Source organism: Carcharodon carcharias, chromosome 9 (genome assembly GCF_017639515.1).
Source record: "Carcharodon carcharias isolate sCarCar2 chromosome 9, sCarCar2.pri, whole genome shotgun sequence".
NCBI classification, from domain to species: Eukaryota; Metazoa; Chordata; class Chondrichthyes; order Lamniformes; family Lamnidae; genus Carcharodon; species Carcharodon carcharias.
This window is the reverse complement of record NC_054475.1, coordinates 136,862,936-136,871,627: the sequence shown is the minus strand read 5'-3', so window position 1 is coordinate 136,871,627 and position 8,692 is coordinate 136,862,936.

Sequence of the window (8,692 nt, the reverse complement as noted above, 5' to 3'; positions counted from 1 at the left end):
CCTATGGCACCTTCCCACGCATACGCAAAAGATGCAACACCTGCCCCTTCACTTCCTCTCTCCTCACCATCCAAGGGCCCAAACATTCCTTTCAATTGAAGCAGCATTTCACTTGCATTTCCCCCAACTTAGTCTACTGCATTTGTTGCTCCCAATGCGGTCTCCTCTATATTGGAGAGACCAAACGTAAACTGGGCGACCGCTTTGCAGAACACATTCGGTCTATCCGCAAGAATGACCCAGACATCCCTGTCGCTTGCCATTTTAACATTCCACCCTGCTCTCTTGCCCACATTTCTGTCCTTGGCTTGCTGCATTGTTCCAGTGAAGCTCAACGCAAACTGGAGGAACAGCATCTCATCTTCAGACTAGGCACTTTACAGCATTCCAGACTGAATATTGAATTCAACAACTTTAGATCTTGAACTCCCTCCTCCATCCCCACCCCCTTTCCGTTTCTTCCTCCTCCCGTTTGTTGTTTCCAATAATTTTTTTGATTTTTCTTTTCCCACCTATTTCCATCATTTTTAAATCTATACCTTTTATGCCCTGTTAGTCTTATTTCACCCCATCCCCACTAGAGCTGTACCTTGCGTGTCCTGCCATCCATCCATTCTTAATTAGCACATTCTTTTAGGTAATATCACCACCTTCAACACCTCTTTGTTCTTTTGTTTGTGACATCTTTTGATTATCTGCTCCTATCACTGCTTGCTTGTCCCTACAACCACCTCGTCCCCACCCCCCCCCACCCCACCCCCCCACACCCACCTTATACCAGCTTATATTTCGCCCGTCTCCTACTTTTGCTCAGTTCTGTTGAAGGGTCATGAGGACTCGAAACGTCAGCTCTTTTCTTCTCCACCGATGCTGCCAGACCTACTGAGTTTTTCCAGGTAATTCTGTTTTTGTTTTGGATTTCCAGCATCCGCAGTTTTTTGTTTTTACCACCCAGATTGTATTTTGAAGAACAGGAATGTCCAAATTCAGAGATCCCGACAGGCACTCCTTATTGTTGTCAATATTCACTGCTTCCTACTCTTGCTTTCTCCCTGAAACTAATAAACACTTTGTAAAAGTAAACTATATTAAACATACTGTTGTGCTTACACATCATTGTTGCTAAGCACCTACACAAAACATTTTCTTGATAAATACCCTTGATAACACAGCATTTTCAAGCTGTTGTTATTCAAAACCTTACTAATAGTGGCAGCAATTTCAACTAAACAATGTCTGTCTGGAGAAAGCTAATCAGGCATCATATCAAAGTAAAAGCAATATTTCTAAATCGGCACTTCACATAGCTAACAAGTATCAGAGTGCCCATTATCAAGCTTGAATCTATAGCATATTGAAAGATTCATCCTCACATTATCAAATCAACATTCTTCACATATTTCCAGAAGGTTGTTGCAAGCTGTGACTTCCTATTCCAGTCACGTCCTGCATGAGGCAGTCCTCAATCACCACACTGTACCAATTTGCACCAACACCATCACCGCTGACATTCTCAAAGTGTTGTAACTTTATGTTTCAATCAGTTCTCTTCCGAAACACGTTGCCCTTTATATATGTCAGTGCCGTGGGACTGTCTATAATCTTTACTGCACAAAAGAAACCTTCTCTAAGTCAGAGCGCTTGCTTTGTGGCCATGCATGGTGCCAGGGTGTGCCATCAGAACAACAATAAATTATATAATATTAGCATGTTTATCAGTACACGTTTGGGGAGATTAGGAGGCAGATAATACCAATGCTGCTACTACAAATAAATTCTAATCTGTCAACTTGCTAGTGATAAAGGGGCCAAATGAATTGACTAAATTGTTGCCAGTTCAGGGCCACCCTAGCTGCTTCAGTCATTTCCAGCAAATCACTCTTGATATTGTCTATTCGCTGCTTCCCTGGCTTCGGTTGTACTTCCATGTACTTCTGTTAGGACACAAAATGCATTCTGGCCACTTTGATTCTTGAAATATGTCCAAACTCTTGCATGCATCTTTCTTGGAACTTCTGTATGACCATCCTTTCTCACTTAAGCATTGTTCTTATTATAAGACAATAATAGCCGACAAAAAGTCAGTCTTGATTCTTTGAACCCTGGGTATTCTGGATATTCCTTTCAACCAGCTCCTCTCTGCTGTTAATATCTTTGCTCGCCAATTTCTCTCATGTTTCAACATTCAGATCCATATAATATGAGGATATCTATTACTTCATAAACTCTGGGTGTGTGCCCTCTGTTCATCTTATGGAGAACCTTATGCAGGAAGCTCAAGGAAGCATTCTGAAGACATCATGATATCTGTGCTCACTCATTACAGTCCAAGTCTTGGAAGGCCTGTGAAAATAGCATGCATACAACAGAAGGTGCCACCTTGAATGGCTAAGAAGAGTGGTGCATGAGTTTCCACCATTTAATGGATATGGTTTGCGTGGATTGGCTTGATTGGTTTATTTTTCTCACCTTTTTTTTTGCTGTGTTCCTATATACATAGACTGAGGATTTCCAAGTGAAAATCTAGAGCTGAAACATTGGCCTGGATTTTCTTGGAGTCATGGAATCTTATCCAAAATAGTGCCAAGACTTGTTACAGTAAGTGGTAAAGCAGCCAGGATAGCCCTGAACTGACAATGGAGTAAATTCATTCTGCCCCTTCATTACTTAGTGTGCTGACAGATTGCTAACACATGAGTAGGATCTGAACCAATCTCCTGGGCCAAGTGCTTCTCTGAGACAAAAGTCAGATCAGGCTTCTGAAAGCCCAGAGAAGCCATCACAGCTACACATCTTCTCATGTCATCTCACCGAGGGAGTACCTCATGTGAGCAGTGGATTAGGAACAGAAGCAGGTAAGTTAGTTTACAGAAAAGGTACTAAGAAATGGTTGTAGGCAGGGTGACTGGAATTCTTGCCACTTTTATGGAAAATGTATTGTTCTGAGAAGTTAGAACAGTTCGCGTACAAAGTTCTGAGTTAATTTCTTTGTATGCTTTTGGCTTATGTAGTTTGGGATGATTAAGGGAAGTCTTTAGTAGTATAAAATGATAGGAGGGAGAACAGGCTGTGAAGTAACTTAGGGCGGAATTGTCCCAGGTTTGCACAAAGTGTAGTAGTGAGTGGGAAAAAAAGTTGTTTTACCTGTCAGCCACAATGGCGTGTTTTCGAGCCCTATCATCTCATTCTTGCCTCATTAATTATGCAGCCGTGGGAAACACACTGTCTCGCTGACGGGCAGTCTTCGATTTGCCCACCACTTCGTTACCTCAACACTTCCTCATGCCATATTTAAACTGCAGCTGCTTGCACACTTCTCAATGCTTGTAGCCCAAGAGGGGACTGGTGAAGACATGGCCCCAAAAGCCAAGAAGAATGCAGCCCTCCCTTATTCAGTGACACATCCCTGGGATGCCTTCCAGACACTGTGGAAGCCCACCATGATTCCTCTATCCCTGCTCTGGCCGCAGGAGGCTTATAATCATCATTAGTCTGGCTTGGGAGGTGGTGGCAGAGGTGATCAATGCTAACGCTGCACACAAGAGGTCAGCCATGAAATGCGGAAAACGGATGAATGATCTCATCCATGCCGCCAGGGTAAGACAACCATCATATAACTCTAAACTCACACTCACAAGACCATCACATCTTCACTGGCATCTCACTCACTGCCAGCTCAAGGGACATCACCACTCATTCTCTCACACACACCCTCACATCTCCATCTGCCCTCATCTCCTCTGTAGACTGCCTCCTCAGCCTGCATCATCTTGAGGCCACTTGCACAGATCAACATGTGCCCCCACACATACTCTCGGATACCTACCTTTGCCAGTAAAGCCCTCGCTCTGCAGTCTCTTCCCTTGCCTGAGACTACTTCTCCCCCTTGCCCAAGCAAGCCCTTGCCCTGCAGAAATTGAAAAGCTACCCCTGCCTTATGGCTAGTCTGGTAGTTAGAGATCTGCCCGTGAGCCCCCTATAAGTGATGTGGTGCTGTCTGTGAAGCCTGGCGCTGATGGCTGTCCGAAGCAAGGTAGGTAAACAAACCTCGAAGTCCCGAGCGAAGTGCAGCTCGCCACATTCATGTGGCTTATGTACAGTTGTGAAACATGTCAGTGTGGGAGGATGATTCTAGCGAGCAGGGTTTATAATTAGATGCAGATGTATTAAAATGGCGTTCCCGACATGCAGCAATGGGAAAGGTGGCCCACCCTTGACAGGCGGAGCAGACGATCGCAAATTGGTTTCACGACAGCGTTGGACACAACAGAATGGTACGATTTTCGGTCTTCCCACCATATTGTCTGCTCACGCCCACCGTGATGTCCGACACCAACTGGGACAGAAAATCCTGCCCTTAGTTTTGTGAGAGAACTTTATTAATAGGGCTAAAAGCATGTCCTCCTGGCTGTTGTGTCCAACATTCTCTCCTTCCTGTGAAAGATCTTCCTGAATTGGGAAGCGAGACCCTTCCACAGTCTTCTCATCATGATTACCTTGAGTTAATGCATATGTGATCGAGGATATGTACTATGTAGCAATCTACAATGCTTCTTGAGTCTCCTGCTGGTTCAGCAATTAAAATGAGCATGGTTATCCTCCGTCACACCATTTGTAGAGGCCTAGGCCTCATTATAACTGCTGTCCCTCTTTGGCTACAGAGGCTCAACTGGAGCTCTAAGCCATGACTGTAGGTGGACATCCTTCATTCAATTAAGCATCCAGAATCCTGGTTTTCAGTCATGATGGCTGGAAAGGCGTGATGTTACATGATGAAAAAGTCATAGATATTTCCTGGATAAGTTGGTTGGTCTGGCTTTGCACACTAGCTGAACATTAACAGAAGCAAAGCTTTCCCATTCATAACATTTGTCATGTGCAGCTTTCAGTGGCACACTCATTTTGTAGATTGTTCCTTGCACCTGTGGTAACTGGCAGCCTGTAAAATGAATCACTCTCTCTCTGCATGTCTGCTTCCTTTGGGAAGGGGTGAATTGTTTAGCCTTCCCATGGATCATCAGATGTAAGCTATACTTGATATTACCTGGAAAGATCCAACCATAAAGAGATTCAAGGCAGCCACTGGCAGTAATGTGTAAAAGACTATTTTAATCCACCCAAATGGGCAGTAAGTTAGTGAAAAACCCACAACATTAAATCTTAAATATGCATTCTTCTTTCCCTAACAAACTCAATTTTTGCCCTCTTGTTGGGATCCAACTTACCTTTGTCTTGTAAATAGCTCAGTAGCATCACCTTCAGGCCACCTTTATTTTCAGTACAAATTCATAGCTCAGTGGCTCAATTCCATTTATCAACTTACGTGTTTCTTTCGACCCCCTCCAGAATCAGGATGTTCCGCCCCATGGCAAGCTTCCCAGCACATGCACAAACATGTTAAAATATTATTTGTAAAAATGTCTTTCTTTTGCAGTAACATCCCTCCTCCCTCCCCCGACCCACCCTCAACTTCCCCAAGGGTATGAAATCACAAAATAATACAGCACAGAAGGCCACCATTTTGTCCACTGTGTCTGTGTTGGTGTTTTGGTCGGGCTATCCAATTAGTCTCATAGTTAGTTTATGATTCTGTAGGCCAGTGATTTTCTTGACTCATATGAGTATGTATCCCACACTTGTTTAAAAATAGCTGTTGTGGATCAGTTGGTAGTACTTCTGCCTCTAAATCAAAAGGCACTGGGTTCAAGCCCCACTCTAGGGTTTGTTGGTCATAGAAGGAGCATTCATGATGTGGTTCAACAGGTTGCTATTCAGCTGACAACACTCCACACCATTTGTCCGAGGGGAGCAAAGTGTAACCATTAGCAAAACAAGCAAATGCTTTGAAAGTTATTATTTTCACCTTTTCAGCCAAAGTATTCCAGCTCATAAAAATGCTCTGTATAAAAAATGGTTTCTCATGTCTGGTTCTCTTGCCATTCCCCTTAAATCTATGTCCTTTGGTTATGGATCCCTTTAGGTAGTGAAAGCTGTTTCTCCTTATTTACTCTATCAAATCGCTTCAAATCTTCTCTCCTTCAAGGGGAACATCCCTGATTCTCCAGTCTTTCCACATAACTGAAGTCCCTCATCCCTGATACTATCCTAGCAAATCTTTTCTGCATGCTCCCTGAGACATTGACATTCTTCCTGAAGTGCGGTGTCCACACAATATTTGAGCTGAGGCTTAACCAGTGTTTTATGAAAGCCTTAACATAACTTACTTTGTACTGTATATCTGACCTTTCAAGGGTCTTGCTCTGGACACCATGAAGTAGACTTCGTAGTCTAGAGTATATAAACAGCCAGCCTTTATTAATAACTCACAACTATATATATATTTACAGTAGAGGGTACAGGTATGGAGCTGATTCCAGTCTAGACCTTTACCCATCTCTAGACTGACCTTGACTCTGAGTCATGTGCCTTCTTACATCACTGTGTGGGTGATACTGTACTCAGTCTCATATTAACCCCTTATGCACCAGACTCTACTACTACACTCTTCCCAAGTCTTTGTGCCATGGATAAAAATGTTATTTTAGTTTACTTCTAAGTCTTATATTGTTGCAAGTCTTGTGCATTAATCTTATTGTTACAAACTTAATGCTATTCTGACGTTTTTGCTATTGCAGTATTGACATTAACAACATTCTTAGTACCCCATCTCCCCCCTTTAAGTCCTTGAAGTTAGAGATTCAGGTGGTCTGGAAGCCTTATAACCCTTCCCCATCTCATTCGCCTTTCTATCAGGAGAGTGGTAGGGTCTGGTGTTGCTTGTTCTTGTTGTTGGCTTGGAGGCTGGACAAGCATTTGGGTATGGTTTCATCCATTTCCTCTATAGCTTGATGTCAAACCATGTATGGTGACAACTGACTGGAACTGTTGCAAGTTGAACTGTAACAGAACAAACAGCTTAAAAATGCAAGGCCACATTCCAAGGTGAAGGTGAAAAACCAATAAATCAGCCTCAGGGAGTGTGAGGAGAGAGATGCTTTCTATAATCCAGACAACTATCAAAACTCATAACTGCCTAAGGAAGCAACATTAAAAATACAAAGCACAAGGCATTGGTACAATGTCAGCCACAGACATACACACCCAAAACTTCTTGAAAATTCACAATGGGTGAAGTATTTCAAGGCAAGGCTGCCAGCCACTAGAGAGAGATTGCAAGTAATACAGGAGGTCTCTAGAAAGTATTCAGCAGCTGAAACAAGCTGAGGGATTTCTCGCACACTCTTCTGGAATAAGCGTGTCACCGGGTTCGAGAAGTCAGCTCTACCAGAAACCTACCAGTAAATTCATGATAATTGCAACACCTTCTACATCTGACTGCATTCAAGAAAGCAGCTAACTTAAAATGTTTAAAATCCATATCTCAAGGAAAATCAAAGGACACTTAACCATATATTGTTTTGCCTTTTCACTATTGGACTCTAAGTCCCTCTATTTCTGATAGTTGTGTGTGTGTGTGTGTGTGTGTGTGTGTGTGTCTGTGTGTGTTTGTGTGTATGTGCGTGTGTGAGCCCAAATAATCGCCTAAGGGCCGAATGTTTGACATCACATTTTTCTTGGATTTAAGAGTCAATAAACTTGCTCTTTCTTTGACTCAAGAAAATCCTGTTTGATTGGTTGCTTATTGCTCACAGCTTAAATAGCAAATATATTCTGATTTGAAAAAGGCATATCCTTGTAAAAAAGAAACTTAAATCTTCATTGTGACCGACCAAAGAGGTTGAATAGAGGAGAGCCAGTTTCTCATGTGGTCGTAACAGCCTCAATTAATAAAGGCAAGCATCAGATATGCTTCTTTTATTAACAGTTCTCTCAGCTTGTTTTGCCTTCTTCAAAGATCTGTGTACATGCACAGGTCTCTGTTCCTGTACCCCTTTCAAATGATACAATTTATTTCATTTCTCTCATTCTTCTTACAAAGTTGCACCAATTCACTCTTCTGTGTTAAGTTTTATCTTAATTGTGCCTTCTCATTTCACCAATCATATGTCCTCCTGAAATCCATTATTCACCCCCTCATTCTTTACTGCATTTTCTGAATTTTGTGTTACGACCACAATAGGAGGGGCGTGCATTTTATCTACCCCCACTATTCCACGTGCTATATCATTAGTGTAAGTGTTTAATTCACTTACCAAAATGGTCAATTATTTATCTTTGCTGCTGTTAGACTCAGAATAAAAGAGATTTCAACCAGACTTCTTTTAATAAACTCAGAATGATTGATTTATTATAAAATGAAACTTCTTTTTTAAAACAAGTTGCAAGAACTTGTTAACACACAAGTTGTAATCTGGAAGTGAAACTACCTATCCCTTTCAAATCCTCCAGCATAGGCACACCCATACACATAAACAAAGGACAAAGAAATACGGTCACTGAAGAGATGGACAGTTAAAGAAAAAAACTTCATAAAAAAACATAAAGTTCACAGGGTTTGGGCACTGTTGATCTGGTGTTCCCTTGGATCACTAGTCCCAGCAGGTGCCTGGATGTTCTCACCAATGGAGCTTTAGCGTGAAAGAGAATAGAGCTGGATCAAACCTTCTCAACTCAGCCTCTCGGGTTTCCAAATACAGAAAATTCCATGAGACAAAGATTCCTCATTGGATATTGATAACCACACTGTATTTCAAACAATGCAGGGAGAGCATAGACTGGGCAGTTTTTTTCC